This window comes from Helianthus annuus, chromosome 15 (assembly GCF_002127325.2).
Source record: "Helianthus annuus cultivar XRQ/B chromosome 15, HanXRQr2.0-SUNRISE, whole genome shotgun sequence".
NCBI lineage: Eukaryota > Viridiplantae > Streptophyta > Magnoliopsida > Asterales > Asteraceae > Helianthus > Helianthus annuus.
The window spans coordinates 14,296,153-14,316,921 of record NC_035447.2 but is presented as its reverse complement, the minus strand read 5'-3'; the positions used below and the strand labels follow the sequence as shown (position 1 = coordinate 14,316,921).

Sequence of the window (20,769 nt, the reverse complement as noted above, 5' to 3'; positions counted from 1 at the left end):
TTAAAAACTTAAAACTCACAACAAACTTCCTAAATAAATGGATGATCAATCTAAAACTAAACCCTAATGGACTACTATAAATACATAGCAAACACTCACAGTTCTACATTTCTGTTGCTAAACAGATTTAAAATATGGAGCCAGTTCTGAATTCACTTGATGCAAAAAAACAAGCATGCGATATTGAAAAATCTAAGGTCGGTTCTATGATAAGTTTTGTTATATCGCAATAATGAATAATTGTTTTTTTTTATTTACTTTTATGTGAATACTAACTTATTTGATTTTTCAGATTCAACACACCAATTTAAACACCCCAGTTGTCGAACAAGCTTTTGTTAGTTTTTAAGTAATATTTTCGCTTATAATCTTTCATATTAACAAGTTCGTTATGTTATTATTTGGTGTTTTATTGTAGGATGATGGTGATAATAGTGTTGAAATTATTTCTTATGGTGCAATGTTCAGTCCATACAAGTCTAAGCTTCAACGTCAATTTAGTGAAGAGGTAATTTTAAAATTTATTTAATCTTTTTTAATTTTTTTATTCAATATTTGTTCTTTTTTAAATTTATTTAATCATTTTTTAACTTTTTTATTAATTTTTTGTTTTTTAAGGATCGGAAGTATGAGAATCAAAAGAAAAGATCTAAGAGACTCTCTGAATGGAAATGGGTCGAGGTTATAAATTTAGATGATTCTGAGGACGATGAGAAAGAAGATGAATTAGATGATACTGCTGATTCGAGCACAAACAAGAAAAACGGATCAAAAAAGAAGAGATTTTAGATGAAATATATCAAGTGTTTTTATGTTTTTTTCATTTTCAGTTGTTTTTGTTTGATATAGACTATCCCATGAATAATAAAGTTTATTTTATATTTGAAGTTTATGTTTTGTGTTATTTTATTGCACTTATAATTTACATCTCGATTGAACTAATATCCTTTAGTACTTAATCATGTTCGTATTATATAATTTACATGTTCGTACTTGATCATTTCCAAAGAGATAAATTCGATTACAAAGAATGGCCAAAACATGAAAACTACCTCTTGGTTTGGAGTAAATTCAAGATTGTATTTACAAAGCACACTAAACTTATTCAATTTAACAGTCATGTTCCACGAGGATTTTGTATATATCCATTAGTGCCTTCTATAAAAAAAACTGTTGAACGACACGAGATATGAAAAAATAATTATATAATATTATAGATTTTTCGAATAATTTGTATTTCTTAAATAAAAAGATAAAGTTAATAAAGATATAAACTTTTACATCCTATTTTTTTTATAAAAACTGTTTTATAAAAATATAATTTTTTAAATATTTATAAAAATGAAATTTAACATTAGTTAAAGGTGTTTAAAACGTACCTACAAGTCACCTACTATTTTTTACTTTTTACTTTTTCAAAAACGAAAATTTTAAAATTAAAGTTTATTGGATGAGTATGATGTGGATATTTAAAAAAGTTATGGACTTTAAACAACAAAATTATAAACTTTATCATTTCACCAACAAAATAAACTTACTTTATAACGATAGCAACTTATTTTTTATTTTTTTGTCATTTGTTTAGTATTTTTTATTAACAAACGAATCTTTACATGTTTAAAACAGTTTTTCTATACTTTATTTATTATTAATTTTTATAACAAAACAAAACTTTGATATTTAGTAGATAGAAGATAAACTATGTTCCAAAATTTTAGGAATTATTTAATACTAATTTACGGATTAGTAGATAGATAGTAAACTATATCCCAAAATTTTAGGAATTATTTAATACTAATTTACAATATTTAGTAGATAAATATTAAACTATGTCCCAAAATTTTAGGAATTATAAGTCAACTAATAAAAAAAATAATTATTGCAGTTATTCTTGGATATTAATCTAATAATTTGCATTTTTTAATTAAAAAGTAATAAAGCAATAAACTTTAAAGCTAAACTAAAAAACTGAACTTACTAGGATATAAAGTTAATAAAAAATAATTATTTTATAAACATTTTTATAACAAGTAATATAAATAAAATACTCTAGAAATTTACAATCTTTACTAGATAAATTCTAAACTGGTTTCCAAATCTTTAGGAATTATAAGTTCAACTATATTGTTATAGATAATATTAGTCAGTTCTAAAATAATTATTTACCAACTTGACTAGATACATAGTAGTAGATTGTGTTGCATATTTTTAGAGATTATTAGTTAAAAGTAGACTCATATAGATAAGATTAGTTAGGAACTAAAAATTTGAACTTAGTATGATATAAAGTTAATAAAGATATAAACTCTTATCATCCTATTTTTTATAAAAACAGTTTATGAAATCTTATAAAAATATAAATTTTTTATATTTGTAAAAACCCTTAACAATTTAAGTTAAAGCTCTAAAACGTACTTACGAGTCAAATACTATTTTTTGTTTTTATAAAAACGAAAATTTTAAACTTAAAGTTTATTGGATGAGTACTATGTGGATATTTATAAAAAGTTATGAACTTTAAAGAATAAATTATACTTTATAGTTTAACCAATAAAATAAACAAACTTTACAATTATAACAACTTATCTTTTATTTTTTGTCTTTTGATTCTTAATTTTTATACAAAAAAAAAACAATATTTTTTGTCTTTTGGTTATTATTTTTTATAAAAGAACAAAACTTTTACATATGTGTAAACTTATGACATATATCCACCACAATAATGTTATCATAAATATTATACGAATAAGAAAACCAACAGAAACGAGTGTTGCAATGCAAAGTATCGCCCCGCCGCATCGCGCGGGCACCCTACTAGTTTTTACTAAAAACTAAAACGATGTAAAGACTATAATTTTAAAATGGAAGCAAAACAAATGAGCGTGTGCTAGGCAGTCGCCTTGAATGAATAATAATTAAATTGAGTCAACCAATTAAAATAAAACAATACCTGTAAAAAAAATTAAAACTATGGCATGACTATAAGTTTACACCGTGGGCAAAATTGTAATTTGACAGGGGAAAAAACAATGGCAAAACTGTAAATTTAAACTGAGGGCAAAATCGTAATTTGACTGGAGGAGGAAAAAACAAAACCAATAACAAAATTGTAAATTTCAACAGAGAAAATCGTAATTTAGCTAGACCAATGAGGAAGTGTCAGGTAAGTACGAGGTTAAATGACATTTTAATACTTCAGTTTGCGTTCAATTATTTTATAACTATAAAGAAGCAACAAATATAGGCATAAAGAGTTGTAACTTGTGCTTAGGGCATTTTTCAAAAAAAACTTGAATTTTTTACTTTTAACCCAAAAGGTTTTTACCTTTTCCATTTTAACCCTACATAATTTGTTTTTTTAACTTTAATCCAAAACTTTTCATTATTTGCAATTTAACTTCAAAACTTTTGTTACTTATACTTTTCATCTTTCGCAAATTTTCGTTTTGCGTATAGTTATAAATTTTTCGAGTTAATACGACGCAACGTTCATGTGTGGTTCAACGTTTTTACCTCTATTTTTCTATGTTTGACAGGTTCGTCGCAACACGCATATGCTAGGTCGAGTCAGTGTTGGTGGTCGATGACGGTTTTTGACACCGTTTTACGCCCCGTCGCAACGCGGGGTGTGGCTTTGGGGGTTTTTCAAAGAAAAAATGGTTATCCATATGGTTGTCATAACGTTGGCTTTGGGGGTTTTAAAAAAAATTGATTTTTTTTAACTTTTTACCAAAAAGTATTTAATAAATTACTTTTAACCCAAAACTATTTGTTTGTTTACTTTTAACCCAAAACTTTTTATCTTTTGCAATCTATCCTCATAACTTTTTTTACTTTCAACTTTGGTCCTTTATAGTTTTCATTTTAGGCAAATTTTTCGCTATATGCTTGGTTCTAAATTTTGTGACTTAACACATCGCAACGTGCGTCTTTGGTTTAACGTTTTTACGTTTCGTTCTAAATTTTGCGAGTTAACATGACGCAACGTGTGTGTGTAGGTGAACGTTTTTTACATCGTCTTTTTTCCCCCGTTTGACAGGTTTAACATAATGTGCGGGTCCTAGATCGACTTAGTTATAACTAAAGAATCCCCGCCGCATTGCGGCGGGTCTCAATCCTAGTTATATGCTAACTTAAAAAAAAAGCTAGTCGCTTGCGTCATTTTGGACAATTACATAACTTAATTATTTCCCATTAGGGGAAATGTATATGTAGTTTAATTTAATTTAATTTAATACATGCATGTGTATTTATGTACAGATGTTTAGGAGCATGAAGAACGATGTGATTTTCCAAGGTCCGTATACGTATTTATACACGGAAGGTGATTTAATTATACACAACTAGTTCATGTATTATTATTATTATTATTATTATTATTATTATTATTATTATTATTATTATTATTATTATTATTATTTTGGAACGATGACCTTCTTGTATTAGGCTATCGCACTCCCTAAATTGAAAAGCTCCGTTACCCAGTGGCGGAGCTTGACCAAAAGTTCCCGGGGAGGGGGGGGGGGATAGAGTCATGGGACCCAATTTATATATTATATAAATACTTAGGCAAAATAAGTGGGGGGGGGAGAGAGTCATGGGACCCAATTTATATATTATATAAATACTTAGACAAAATAATTGGGGGGGGGGGGGCGATCCTTTATGATTTTAAAATTTTTCGACGAAAAATCGAAAATTTTACACTTCTAACCGAGACATTGGAGGGGGTGGGTGCACCCCCGAGTTTAAACTAAGCTACGCCACTGCCGTTACCCATTCCGGTCAAACATATTGTCTTAACCGGGCCATACTGGCTTCAGAGTTTGAGTTGGACCCAGGAAAACCGTTTGGTGGTATATGAAGCTTATAGCTTTTTTAAGTTTTTTTTACAAAATAAGCTTAATTTGGTGTTTGGTTTAGCTTTTTAAGCTTATGCTTATTAGCTTATATAAGCTAATTTGAAGAAGCTTATTTGATGATGGTTTTTTAGCTTATTTGAAAAAAGCTTCTTTGTATAAGGGCAAATGATATAAAATAAGCTATAAGCTAATCCAAACACTTAAAAAGAACTTACCAAATAATAGAAAATAAGCTACAAACTACTTTAAAATATAAGCATAAGCCAAAAAATAAAAGCTAGGCCAAACACCCCTGAAGTAAAACTTATTAGTAGTGTGGGCAAAGATGAAACAAATTAACCTCACCGTACATGATAAAGATGTTACTTCAAATAAAACATGCTTCTTGAAAGTAGGAACACACAAATTAGCATGTTTTGACCTCGCTTTTATCAATATCTCGAATAATGAGTATGAAAACGTAAAATCAATGGGATTTTTTTGTCTTTTATTATGAAAAAGAGTGAATATTATTGATTTGACAATTTGAAAAATGCATGACAACTAATAATGAAGTGGCTGGGTACCTTTAGCACAATTCTTAGGCATACAGAAATTTGACTTTATGTTTGATCAACTCTTAACACGAATACCATAGATTGCACGATGACCATTCTTCTTTGTTTGCGAACTTTTATAGAGTCTTCGGAGAAGAAACAAGTTGGAAATGGCGACTACAATCATCTATGCTTTGCCCAACACAAGAACTATCATGGGAGATTGGCCAACATCCAACATGAACCTCATTATAAGCATAGCATGCACAATGGTTATCTTGGATCAGAAGTAAACTGGTAACTATATTTATCAACCTAACTTATTGCATTTTCATTTTTTGAACAATTTACACTACAAAACAAAGGAGTATAATCACCAACGATCAATAACACATCAACTAAAATCCTGTAGGACAAAGATCGATATGGAGACAAATCATTTGATGCTAAAAGAGCCTCTTTCAAAGATGAATTCCGGGGCGTCGAGAACTAGTGTTTCAAGGAAAAAAGATCTAATGTTTGAGGCAAATGATGACATGGAAAATGCTCTAGATCCGTTTGTAGCATCTTTGTCTTCTCCAACTTTTGTTGACATAGAGTTGACTCTAGGAGGCCCATATGCTTCTTTAAGATCTTGTGGGAGTGATAATAATGTTTATGTTTAAGCCGATGACACATATCTACTATAAATAAATAATAAATATATAATATAAAGAATGTATTCGGCTATACGTTTATTCATTTTTTAAGGTAGGATTACTTATGTCTTGACTCTTGAAAGTTGAAACTAATTTTTATATACTAGCAAATTATGTATTGGTTTTGGAATAGAGTATAAATATGCATAGTTATTAGATTATTTATCTCAAAAGGGTTTTCGTATGCCATTTAGCCTTCACTTAGAGCATTCGCATCCAGCCCCCTAAAATTATACATACATTCCATTAAAAAACAACTCGTATATCAATATATTTCAACTAAAAACAAATAATTTTTCTCTCTCCTTTTCAATTAAATAATATTTTTATACCTTTATCATTACATTTTTCTCTCCTTCACTCACAACCACTTTCAATATATATTAAAAAATCATAGTAGGTGAACAGTGTCCCCCCAAATATACAGATGAACAATAACATTTTCTCTTTCCTCCACTCACAACCATTTTTTATCTATCTATTATACTAAAGCAAAATAAAGGTTGACTATTTGACCATGATGTGGCAGCTCTCTTTGGCCAGAGAAATAGGATTTTAGGCGCCATTCTCCTTCTTCCTACCTACGCTTCTTCAATTTGGTAACCTAATCAATTCTCTCAATCAATTAAAGCAAATTGATTACTCTTTCTAAACATTGTTTCATTATTCGTGGTTTATCTTTCTCCTTCAACGATCTTCATATCAAGCTTCCAAATCAAGGTTATATCACTAACACTTCGATTAAACATCTAGGGTTTCAGCCTTTTCTTCTATTTATCCTATTTTGTTGTCTTAATTGTAATCATTCATGTCTATGAACGATTAGGGCTTTGCTTGCCCCCTGCCTTTTGTGGTCGCAATCAAGGTTAGATTATAGTTTTTTACTATTTATTTTATTTGTGGTTTTGATTTGATACACTAATTTTTGTAAGTTTTATCATATGGGTATTTCATTTTCAGATGTATTCATCAGTCTTTTGTTGATTTGATACACTAATTAATCTTGAATCTGATTATTTAATATTGAATTTGTAATACCGATTGTTATTTTTACTTTGTGGAGGAGGGGTCGTCCGGTGAAATTGGTGGTTGAAGAGGATGCGGATGTGGATTATGTATGGAAGGCTATTAAGGATTTTAGGTATTGCATTTTTTTTAGTTCTTGCAAGTTGCGATTATTCCTACAAATGGTATAGTCTTTTAATACTGAATCTTTTTAGCTCTTGCAGTTTGTGATTACCGTGTGAAAGGCTCTTACGGATTTTAGGTATTGCATCTTTTTAGTTCTTGCACTTTGTGATTACTTTTCAAATCTATGGTGGTTGATGACGATGAGTATTGTTTGTGGTGGTTGTGCTAGGGTTGATTGAGAAAGTGACTAACTTAACTAAACCTAACTTGGATCTAAGAATCCTCAAATCAGTCAAATCTGTTGTCCGCACTTAGATTCAGACCTCTAGCTTGCGGTTGAAAACCTAAGACCGGTGGGTGTGGTTTTGGGAACCACCTCGAGGAGGTGATGTGGCGGGTGACTCCGATGGGGAACGCCGCCCCCCGCTCTCTCTTCGGTGTCGTCGGGAATTCTTCCCTGTTCTCCCCGATGAATTTATATGTATCTTTTATACTTTATTTATTTTTCATTTTTTTCTTTACTTTTTTTTTGCGGGTTTGGCTTTGGAAGGAAGAGGAAGATGCGTTTATTTTTTATGACTTCTAAACCCTCAAGTTTGTCCGTCTAAATGCTTCAACCGCCATTCAAGCAAAGGTATGATTCCATCTCTAAAATGAATAATTACACCTTATTTTGTTATGATGTTTATGGCTCTGGTATTTATGAGTTTGGTTGTATCCATTCGGTGTGTGTTTCACTTTTTGTTTTAATACTTATGGTTCTGGTATTTATAATTCTATCAATATTTATTTTGGTTGTATCTTTATTTGATTTTTAGGTTTGATGCTAATTAATTGAACAAGATCAGTTTTTTTTTTCATTCAGTGCGTGTGTTTCAAATGGGCCGAAAGCCAACCAAAGTCTAATTTTATTGCATACAAGATGCAACAATTAGGTGGGATTTTCTAAGGTTATGAATGATTCTTGATGAGTAACATTAATGATTGAATTTATGAGCAGGATTCCCACATTCTTCAAAATAAGGAGAGGCTGCTTACTTTGGAGAAGCAGCTTAATCATTCATCCAAGCATACCGATGTTTTTGTCAAAGTTTAGCAAATTATTGCAGAAACAATGGGAGCCTTGGGCCTTTCATTTATTAAACTGACTAAGTTTGAAAACCAACATGCCTTTGCACCTACCCGGGCTTGCTAACATGAAGAATCTTGCTACTGGTGCCAATTAAATGAAGAATCTTGCTACTGGTGCCAATTAATACCAGTAGACGTTTCCGGGAATTAAGTTCAGAACTGTTATACATATGGTAAACTACTACTATATGTATGGTTTGGAAACATGAATTGCTAATTATGTCGAAGGATTATTTAGCTGATCCACATATTCTGTGCAGGATACACTGCATGATAACATGGGTTTATTATTTTGAGCAGGGCCTCCTGTCTTGCATCGTTCAGCAATACATCTCTACCATCTCATGTCTCAATATTTGGCATTGCTTGGGAATTTGTAACACCCAGCTTATAAAACCAGATTTATATACATAAAAACCTTGCATTAGATGTCTAAATATTGACATAACAAAAACTTTCATCATTTTAATCCATCTAAGCACCACAACTTGTACAATCTTTACAAAATCAAGACCAAGACATTAACTACAATTGTTTACATGGTTTTTTTTTTAAAACAAAAGGTTATATGCGGAAGCGTTTGCTAGAGTGTTCGGTTCGAGTCAACTAGCTTGATCTTCATCCTTCACTTGGTACCTGAAAGCTATCATGTTTAACAAGCATTAGTAGTATTTACCATGGAAGTCACGAAATTGGATTAGATTCGAAAACTTATTCAAAACGAGAAATAAAGTTCATCAAACAGGGCTTCACCGTAATTTACGGTGCCACCGTAATTTACGGTGGCTCCTGAACATTTGGGGGTCTACCGTAACACAGTAGAGATCCACCGTAACAAAGTTGCAGGTCACCGTAAATTACGGTACCACCGTAATTTACGGTGGACTCTGCACATAACTCCCTTGTTAAATATGCAGGATTCTTGCTGATTCTTTATGTTACAAGACAACATAGTTTCACATAAATTAATAGACGACTGGACTAGTTTTTCATGTTTGTATTTCGATCATCACATTACTCAATTACAACTTAATTGGGCATGTAACGGGAGTTAACATTCACTCTAAATTACAAGATTTCTATTTAATCTTTCGTACTACAAGCATGCATTCTAACCAAAACGTAGCATCTATAATAAGAACAAGGTTTAAGAGTTTATCTATGGTATTCACTACACGGTCTATGCTTCAAATGATATTCGCACAATACATTAAGTCATGCTTCGTGTTTATTTCCAGAACTTGTTTGACCCGTTTAGGTGCTGAAATTATACACCTTACGGATGCTCAATTTTCATGCTTATAACTTGTTTTAAGGCAATAGCCGATTTCATGATATAATGGAAATTCTTGATACTCATGCTTTCCTTTCTTTCAAGCAACGCATAAAGCTAATAATACTTATAATGTGATGAAACAATAAAATTTCATACCTTTTAGAGCGCGTCTTTTCCTCGTGAACTCCCTCCGGCTTGTCCGCTAGATGAACCGGACTCCTTGCCTAGAAATTCAGTTTTCATAACATGTTTAGAACTCCTTTTTATGACCATAATCACATAATCATGGACCATTATCTAATCTGCGTTTTTATTCAAAATTCACATTTAATTTCCCACTTAGGCATTTCTACAAACACCTAGCGGGTCGAATTTTCCCATCTTCATAAACAAGTTCATGACTTTATGATTTGCCATCAAACATCACTATAATAGAAATTTTGCATACATTTAGCATCAATATCACTGGAATTACTTCTTATAATGGACTTTATACTAGGATTACACTCGAAATCCCAATATTCATCATCAACATACAAAACCCATAACTTAACATCTATGGATTCATGGAATTTTCCTGAATTAGGGCATGATTTCACATTTAGTTGTCTAGGTTTTAATCCTAGACACTATATCATCTTTAATCTAGCTAATTACTATCATGCATCAACAAAATTTCAGATTTGCTAGATTTCATGAGGATTTCAAATAGAGAATTCTCATCAATTTTTACATACCTCTTAATCCTCTTGCGATGAGGATCACTAATTCGTGTTCAAGACTTGATTTAGGGCTGATTTGAGGCTTCAATTTAGAGATTTACTTGAAGTTAGGGTTTGGAAAATGGGGGATGTCGCCCCTGCTTGTTCTTTGATCGACCAGGACCCCCAATTGGGGTGTATGGTTTTGATTTTGTTACTATTAGTAACACAAGTTTCATTTTTGACAAGTTTAGTCCCTTGACTACCATTTTCTCTAGCTTCAAGTATTTTAACCATAATATGAGTTATTTCAAGACTAGAATTTGACTAGGTTAAGTTCTTAGTTGGTAATTTCTTGTTTATTAATTCTTTGAACTTCATAATATACGGGTTTATGTTTTTGGGGTGTTACAAGTCCACCCCCCTTAAAAGGGTTTCGTCCCCGAAACCGAATTACGTACCAAATAATGTAGGGTAGAGACGTCGCATCTCCTCTTCGGGTTCCCAAGTAGTGTCTGACCCTTTTCTGTGGTCCCATTTGACCTTGACTTGACATATCACTTTGTTCCTCAAATTTTTCTCTTTACGATCCAAAATCGCAATCGGTTTTACTGCATAATTGAGACTGTCATCCACTTCGATGTCATCGTAGTGGACATGAGCGGTCTCGTCGGCCAAACATTTCCGGAGATGTGATACGTGAAATGTGTTATGAATCCCACTCAACTCTTCGGGTAATTCAAGTCGATAAGCTACCTTACCAACTCGTTCAATGATTCTAAATGGCCCAATGAATCTCGGGCTTAACTTCCCCCTTTTTCTGAATCTGATAATACCCTTCCATGGGGAAACCTTTAGCATGACCATATCGCCAACCTGAAACTCGATTGGCCTATTTCTTTTGTCTGCGTATGCTTTTTGTCGGTCTTGAGCCGCTTTCAAATGTGTCCGAACTATATCAATTTTTGCATTTGTAGCTCGGATTACATCAGTTGGTGCTAGCCCTCGCGGGCCCACCTCTCCCCAACATACCGGAGTCCGACACTTTCTGCCATATAATAGCTCATACGGGGCCATTTTAATGCTCGCGTGATAGCTATTATTATATGCGAATTCGACCAAGGGTAAATGGACATCCCAACTACCCCCAAAGTCAATAATGCAAGCCCGTAGCATATCACCCAATGTTTGTATTGTTCTTTCGCTCTGCCCATCCGTTTGTGGATGATAAGCAGTGCTAAGGAACAATTTGGTTCCCATCTGTTCTTGGAATTCACGCCAGAATTTCGAGGTAAACCGAGTATCCCTGTCTGATACAATGGATATCGGTACCCCATGCCTTGCTATGATTTCATTGGTGTATACCTCCGACATTTTCTCAGATGTATAGGTTTCACGAATCGGAATAAAGTGGGCGCTTTTAGTTAACCTATCCACGACCACCCAAATAGCGTCAAAACCACGACTTGTTTTAGGTAGTTTAGTCAATAGGTCCATCGTGATTTGCTCCCATTTCCAAACCGGAATTTCTAACGGTTGGAGTTTACCATACGGCTTTTGGTGTTCCGCCTTGACTTGTAGGCATGTCAAGCATTTTTCCACGTATTTCACAGTGTCTCGCTTCATTCCGGGCCACCAATAGTTTTGCTTCAAGTCATGATACATTTTGGTCGCCCCCGGGTGAATGGAATAACGGGATTTATGAGCTTCATCAAGGAGAAGCTTCTTAACACCACATGTGTTGGGAACCCAGATTCTATTAAAACGAGTTCTTAGGCCATGACTGCCCACTTCAAGGTCTTTAACTTGACCAATAATTCTTTCCTTTTTCCAGTTTTCCGCCTTTACAGCTTCATCTTGTGCTTCTCGAATTCGTTCTAGTAAACTTGAAGTCACAACCAGTTGCATTGATCGTACCCGTATCGGGGCATAATCTGTTTTGCGACTCAGCGCATCGGCAACTACATTGGCCTTACCGGGGTGGTAATGTATTTCGCAGTCATAGTCCTTGACGGTTTCTAACCACCGCCTTTGCCGCATGTTTAGTTCCTTCTGGTCGAAGAAATATTTCAAGCTTTTATGGTCGGTAAAGATTGTAAACTTTACTCCATACAAGTAATGTCTCCATATCTTTAAGGCAAACACCACCGCCGCCAATTCTAAGTCGTGAACCGGATATTTATTTTCATGAATCTTCAATTGTCTCGAGGCGTAGGCGATAACCTTGCCTCGTTGCATTAACACGCATCCGAGCCCCAATTGAGAAGCGTCCGAGTAAACCACCATGTCTTCAGTCCCTTCCGGTAAGGTCAGTACCGGAGCGTGGGTCAACTTTTCCTTGAGTGTTTGGAAAGCTTCCTCTTGCTTAATGCCCCACACAAACTTTTCCTCCTTACGAGTTAATTTGGTCAAGGGTAAGGCAATTTTGGAGAAATCCTGTATGAATCTCCGATAATATCCCGCAAGCCCTAAAAAGCTTCGGATTTCCGAGGGATTTCTTGGAGGGCTCCATTTTGTCACAGCTTCTATCTTTGACGGATCTACTAGTACTCCATCAGCACTAATAAGATGCCCAAGAAACTGTACTTCCCGTAACCAGAAAGCACACTTCGTGAATTTTGCATACAGCTTCTCTCTTCTAAGTGTGTCTAATATTTCCCGCAAATGACACACGTGCTCGGCTTCACTCTTTGAATATACCAGAATGTCGTCGATAAATACAATTACCGACTTATCTAGCATGGGTTTGCAAACCCGGTTCATGAGGTCCATGAAAGCCGCGGGCGCATTGGTCAATCCGAAAGGCATTACGAGGAATTCATAATGCCCGTACCTCGTACGGAAAGCCGTTTTGGGCACGTCCTCCTCCTTGACTTTCAATTGGTGATAACCGGATCGGAGATCAATTTTGGAAAACCAACTTGCTCCTTGCAGTTGGTCGAATAAATCGTCAATTCTAGGAAGTGGGTATCGATTCTTCACCGTGAGTTTGTTTAACTCCCGGTAATCGATACACATGCGCATACTGCCATCTTTCTTTTTCACGAATAAGACCGGTGCGCCCCACAGAGACACACTCGGTCGGATAAATCCCTTGTCAAGAAATTCCTGAATTTGAGACATCAATTCTTGTAATTCCGACGGTGCAAGTCGGTATGGCGCCTTGGCCACGGGTTTCGCGCCCGGAATCAACTCGATTCCGAACTCTACCTCCCGTTCTGGCGGTATCCCCGGTAGTTCTTCCGGAAACACGTCTTCATAATCTCGCACGACTGGTACATCCCCAATTTTGAGGAGTTCCTTTTCCGTTTCGCTCGCATATACCATAAAGGCCTTGCATCCATGTTTCATGAGTTTGCGAGCTTCTAGCATTGAGCATATCACCGGGTTACCTCCCTTTTCTCCATATATTGTAACTTGCTTTCCGCTAGGAGAAGTTAGTTTTATTTCCTTTCGGAAACAAACCACTTTTGCGTGGTAACGGGATAGCCAATCCATTCCCACTACCACTTGGAATTCTCCCATCGACATCGGGATCAAGTCTATTGCATATTCCTCGTCATCAATATTGATCGTGCAGTTTTTACATACATCACAGACAATAAAGCTTTTATTATTACCTATCTCTACCTCTAAAGGCATAGGCAATTTTGTTAGAACAAATGAGGGGTGTCGAATAAACCCATATGAAACAAAGGATTTATTCGCACCAGTATCAAATAACACACGTGCGGGAATTGAATTTATAGTGAATATACCTGAGACCACGTCAGGTTCGACCTTTGCTTCAGCAGCGGTCAATTGAAAGGATCTTGCTTTGCCTTTTGCGGCTTCACCTTTTGAGTCTTGCCCTTCTTTCTTCCCCGCCAATTCTGGGCACTCTGATCTTTTGTGACCCGTTCGGTAACAGTTATAACAAACGGTCACTTTTTCTGGGCATGATATAGCCATATGTCCCGTTTTTCGACATATAGGACATGGCTTATCCTTGAAGCGACATTCACCTTTGTGATTCTTGCCGCAGATTTTGCAACTTGGCGTACCGCTCTTTGCGTCTGATTTCTTTGACGTTTCATTCGTTCTTGCTTTCTTGGTAGGGCTTGGATTTATATCCTGTGCCCTTCGTTCACCCCGCTCTATACTCTTCTTCAACTCAATCTCCCTTTCCCGAGCAGCATTGACAATCTCGGTAAGGGTCTCATACTTTGAAGGGGTTATGAACTCCCTATATTCAGCGCTCAGCATGTTATGGTAGTAATAGACTTTTTGTTCTTCGTTCGTGATCAAATCGTCACAGAACTTCATTTTGTCCATAAACACCCCCGTGATCTTGTCTATGGATTCACCCTTGTGTCTGAGTTGCATGAACTCTTCCTTGATCTTGTTTATAACCGCTTTGGGGCTATGGTGTTTAAGAAACGGCGTCTTAAACTCCTCCCACGTCATGGCCTTAGCCGCTTCGTTTCCAATCTCTTTCTTCTTATTATCCCACCAATCCTTCGCTTGACCTCTTAACTGACCCGTACCATAAGCTACGTAGTCATTTTCATCACAATGTGTTCTCTCGAACACTCCCTCGATATCGCCTATCCATTGTTGACACACGATTGGATCAACTTCCCCATTATAGATAGGCGGTTTACAAGCTATGAATTCCTTGTATGAACAAGGTTTTCGTTCCCCGGATTTTTCCTTTGCTAGATTTGAATTATCTTCTAGCTTCTTGATTCTTTCTTCTACCACTAATAAAACCGTATTTTGGATTTTATCAATGAAGTTCGACAAGCTGTTTTCGATCGCCTTTCCAACTTCTTCGGCAATCACATTTCTCATCTGTTCGGTGACTCTTGGCACCGCATCTCCGTCACCTCCGCTTGCCATCTTTGATACTGAAATGTTTACATATATTGTTAAACATCTCATTTGTAATACATGTTTTACTTGTTTTGATTTGATCAAGTTCGTAACTTGACTCAATCATTCTTGTCTCATGCTTTTCTCGTGTTTGAGTGTGCTTACACACTCTTGATTTTATTATTCTTGTTTCATGCTTTTCTCGTGTTTGAGTGTGCTTACACACTCTTTTCCATGTATATTTGTTCGTGAATTATTTCTATACTTCTAAATTTTACTTAAGCAATAACTCTTACCGGATGTTGATCAAGCTTGAACCGAACACTTATTGGCAACCTTAAGCTCTGATTACCAACTTGTAACACCCAGCTTATAAAACCAGATTTATATACATAAAAACCTAGCATTAGATGTCTAAATATTGACATAACAAAAACTTTCATCATTTTAATCCATCTAAGCACCACAACTTGTACAATCTTTACAAAATCAAGACCAAGACATTAACTACAATTGTTTACATGTTTTTTTTTTTAAAACAAAAGGTTATATGCGGAAGCGTTTGCTAGAGTGTTCGGTTCGAGTCAACTAGCTTGATCTTCATCCTTCACTTGGTACCTGAAAGCTATCATGTTTAACAAGCATTAGTAGTATTTACCATGGAAGTCACGAAATTGGATTAGATTCGAAAACTTATTCAAAACGAGAAATAAAGTTCATCAAACAGGGCTTCACCGTAATTTACGGTGCCACCGTAATTTACGGTGGCTCCTGAACATTTGGGGGTCTACCGTAACACAGTAGAGATCCACCGTAACAAAGTTGCAGGTCACCGTAAATTACGGTACCACCGTAATTTACGGTGGACTCTGCACATAACTCCCTTGTTAAATATGCAGGATTCTTGCTGATTCTTTATGTTACAAGACAACATAGTTTCACATAAATTAATAGACGACTGGACTAGTTTTTCATGTTTGTATTTCGATCATCACATTACTCAATTACAACTTAATTGGGCATGTAACGGGAGTTAACATTCACTCTAAATTACAAGATTTCTATTTAATCTTTCGTACTACAAGCATGCATTCTAACCAAAACGTAGCATCTATAATAAGAACAAGGTTTAAGAGTTTATCTATGGTATTCACTACACGGTCTATGCTTCAAATGATATTCGCACAATACATTAAGTCATGCTTCGTGTTTATTTCCAGAACTTGTTTGACCCGTTTAGGTGCTGAAATTATACACCTTACGGATGCTCAATTTTCATGCTTATAACTTGTTTTAAGGCAATAGCCGATTTCATGATATAATGGAAATTCTTGATACTCATGCTTTCCTTTCTTTCAAGCAACGCATAAAGCTAATAATACTTATAATGTGATGAAACAATAAAATTTCATACCTTTTAGAGCGCGTCTTTTCCTCGTGAACTCCCTCCGGCTTGTCCGCTAGATGAACCGGACTCCTTGCCTAGAAATTCAGTTTTCATAACATGTTTAGAACTCCTTTTTATGACCATAATCACATAATCATGGACCATTATCTAATCTGCGTTTTTATTCAAAATTCACATTTAATTTCCCACTTAGGCATTTCTACAAACACCTAGCGGGTCGAATTTTCCCATCTTCATAAACAAGTTCATGACTTTATGATTTGCCATCAAACATCACTATAATAGAAATTTTGCATACATTTAGCATCAATATCACTGGAATTACTTCTTATAATGGACTTTATACTAGGATTACACTCGAAATCCCAATATTCATCATCAACATACAAAACCCATAACTTAACATCTATGGATTCATGAAATTTTCCTGAATTAGGGCATGATTTCACATTTAGTTGTCTAGGTTTTAATCCTAGACACTATATCTTCTTTAATCTAGCTAATTACTATCATGCATCAACAAAATTTCAGATTTGCTAGATTTCATGAGGATTTCAAATAGAGAATTCTCATCAATTTTTACATACCTCTTAATCCTCTTGCGATGAGGATCACTAATTCGTGTTCAAGACTTGATTTAGGGCTGATTTGAGGCTTCAATTTAGAGATTTACTTGAAGTTAGGGTTTGGAAAATGGGGGATGTCGCCCCTGCTTGTTCTTTGATCGACCAGGACCCCCAATTGGGGTGTATGGTTTTGATTTTGTTACTATTAGTAACACAAGTTTCATTTTTGACAAGTTTAGTCCCTTGACTACCATTTTCTCTAGCTTCAAGTATTTTAACAATAATATGAGTTATTTCAAGACTAGAATTTGACTAGGTTAAGTTCTTAATTGGTAATTTCTTGTTTATTAATTCTTTGAACTTCATAATATACGGGTTTATGTTTTTGGGGTGTTACAGAATTTTATAGCTGTTCGTGAGCCGAATATATAGTATTTGGGTTTGGTAAGTTATGAAGCAGTCTAGATTAGTTTTTGTTTTTTTTTTGTTTTTTTTTGTTTTTTTTTTTGCTATTTGATGGTAATGCTTGGTGAAAATGGATTGTGCAGGAGAATATGCCTAGAATGTTATTGGTTACAGATGTTCATCAGATATTAAAAAGACATTAAGCATAAATTATGACCTCATTAAAAGATCACGACATCGATCACATATAATCACTAATCATATTGAATGTTTTACATTTGTTGATAATCTTTTATTAAAAAAAACGGAGGATTCGGAGACGTTCATTGGATTTGCTTTGTGGTATGTGTGATGCCTCGAATGCCAAAGACATTGTTGAAGAATGATTGCAGGTACACAACTGCAAGATAGAATCCTTCTCATCTCTATATATGTTTTCATAATAGATTTGACCTAGAGGTGGCAAAACGGATGGGCCAGGTTGGGTAACATCTCAAAAATAGGTTATGGACTTAGGGTTAAAGTCAAACAGGCTTGGGTCAAAACGGCCTTAAAACGAGGCAAGGTGGCAAAACGACCTGTATTTTTTCAAAACTGTTTATTAAAATCTTAAATCTTACATTTTTACTATACTTTTCTCCAAAACTGTTTATTAAAATTAAAGAAAACTGACAAGTAATTCTTCAAACTCCGTTGACGAAAGTTCTCATATTTGTTGTGATAGTATTTTACATGCAAGATCTTGAAGATAAGTTGCCTTATTTCACTTTCTTATCTTCATAGATTAAAATATTTGTTCAAAAACATTTTTTTTAGTCTGTGTTTTTTAAATTCCTAATAGCCTAATGCCTAGGATGAAGATCGTGATGGAATGTGGTCATATGGAGACCACTAAAGAAACCAAATTCGGCGTACAAAGGGAATGGGTCAAACGCGTTTAGAGCCGGTAAAAATTCTATTTTTACCACCTCCGCAGGTAACTATCACAAACTGGTGTAATCTTTTAGTTATACACGGTTTTGAAAGTGAGCTATTGAGATTTCTGTTAATCGTGTTGATGTGAAGAAGCGGGGGAAACTGAAAAACTGTAATAATTATTATATTGTTAATAGTCCGAACTCATAAGATTCTTGATCCCACTTTCTGTGTACACATTATATTGGTAAATAGCGACAAGCTCAACCAAACGCTACGTAGCGATTGCGAGCGCTATTTGATGTTTAGCGATAACGCATGATTTTTTTTTTAAATTAGGTTTTATTCACAAATTTAAGGGCTTTTAATGCAATTAGTGAATAATACAGTTGTTTGGTAGATTAAAATCCCTAAAACGGTAAAATGGTGTCTACGGGTGGCACCTAAAATGGTGTCAATGCAGTTAGAACAATGCCTTTGGATGACCTGAAACAAGACTTTATCGAAGTAAGAGATGCTCTTGGCGACGTCCGACGGTATGTGAAAAATACTACCCATTACATATAACAAAGACCGGGTTGGTGACCCTGGCCCAGTTGTTGACACACTTCTATTTTTTACTTTTTATTTTTTATATTACTTTCAGTTCTGTTGAAGTATTTGAATCTGATTAATCGACTGTTACAGAAAGATATTGAGATCACATAATCTGTTGGTGTGGGTGCTTACGGTTTCTCTATATCATGGTCAAGAATTCTTCGAGCTATGATGTGCAAGTGCAACTGAACAAAATGTTGAAAAAGACCAAATATATTTCTGTTCCATATTAGATTTTGCTGAATTTAATTAAGTGTATCATACCTCTAGAGTGGACTTAAGATAATACTCTTGATTGAAGGAGAAGGAGATCATAAATTTAGCTTTTTAATGTTGAGAATTGAGAAATTTAGCTTTCTAATGGTTTACTTTGGTAGATTGAGTCGTATATATTAATCCGCTGATATAATTGATTAATTTTTTGCAGGGGTTGTCACTTCATCTTTTGATTGAAGGGGAAGAACGGAAATTTAAGTATTTTAGGAGGTTGCTATTATTTGTGAATGCACTTATGCTGCCCCTATAACCTGTCAAAAGCCCTAAATTATACATAGTAGAGGGTGAAAAAAATTGGGCGAATCAAGTGAGTTGGGTACAGGTCAGAACCGAATTGAATATTGGTCAGAACTAACGATTGATAATGTGGGTCAAAATGGTTTAGGCTGGGTAATCCTGTGGAAAAAATTGCTCCTTTCTTAAATTTGGTCAGAACCAAGTTAGTCATATGCAATGTTTTAAAAACCGGCAAATACCGGCCGGTTATACCGGTATTACCGTTTCCAGATGTAAATCCGGTACGAAACACCCCGGTAAATAAGTGAGACGGCATAAGGTTTGTACCGGCGGTAAAATCCGGTATACCGGTTTGAAACGTAATACCGGTACCGGCACAGGGTTATTTTAGTTTGAGTTGATACTTATTTTCAATATATATGTTACTTATCCTTATGTAATTTTTATATATTATGATTATTCATAACTAAAAGTTCTTATTTAATATTATATGAAACGAAAATAGTTGATGTATTCAACACTCAAATGACTTAAATATATCGTACACTTTCATTTAAAAGAGCTTGTTGGAAAATTGAATAATTTTCGATTATCTTTTGGATTATTTTTATTATGGATTTACTTTTGGATCATCTTTTAATACGTAATCATTCATTTTTGGATTAACTTTTGAGTTGATGTTGTAATTTATGAAATTATAGAGTTAGCTAGTCAACCCGGTTGAACCGCTCGGTACAACCTGGTTCAACCGGTTGAACCATTTTTTAGCCTAATCCGGTTTGATCTAAAAACCGGTTTTTAAAACATTGGTCATATGTTAATGAGCCAGGAATGCAAGAAAGATATAATTCCTTCTAAATTTGGTAATTGCGGGGTAGCAATTTAACTTAGTTGGTAATTACACCAGTAGACTTTCGTTCATTTCATCATATATAATTGTTAATTTTTTTTTTGTTTTACTAGATGCACAACAACAAATGATGTCCACTCAAGTTTGAAAAGTAGCTACCATTTCCTCATCTCTCCATTACTAAGTAATTGCCCATCCATTAAAGCTCCATCAAACACATCATTAGAAAAAAGCGGATATGCAAATCTGTAGGTTAGACAAATTTGTAATGTTTAACAAATTTGTAGGTTCATGTTTTCGCTTATGCAAATATGCCTGTTTTGTTT

At 34.6% G+C, this 20,769-nt stretch overlaps 2 long non-coding RNA genes across 2 annotated transcripts; both read left to right on the top strand.

Annotated features, from left to right (window-relative positions):
* Window positions 1-339: 339 nt before the first annotated feature.
* Window positions 340-892, top strand: LOC118487384. Its single transcript, XR_004881696.1, has 2 exons — window positions 340-508; window positions 619-892. It is a non-coding gene; the product is annotated as an uncharacterized LOC118487384 (long non-coding RNA).
* A 17,551-nt stretch (window positions 893-18,443) lies between these two features.
* On the top strand, window positions 18,444-19,590 carry LOC118487383. The gene is made up of 3 exons (XR_004881695.1): window positions 18,444-18,544; window positions 18,947-19,019; window positions 19,508-19,590. It is a non-coding gene; the product is annotated as an uncharacterized LOC118487383 (long non-coding RNA).
* The last annotated feature ends 1,179 nt before the right edge of the window (window positions 19,591-20,769 follow it).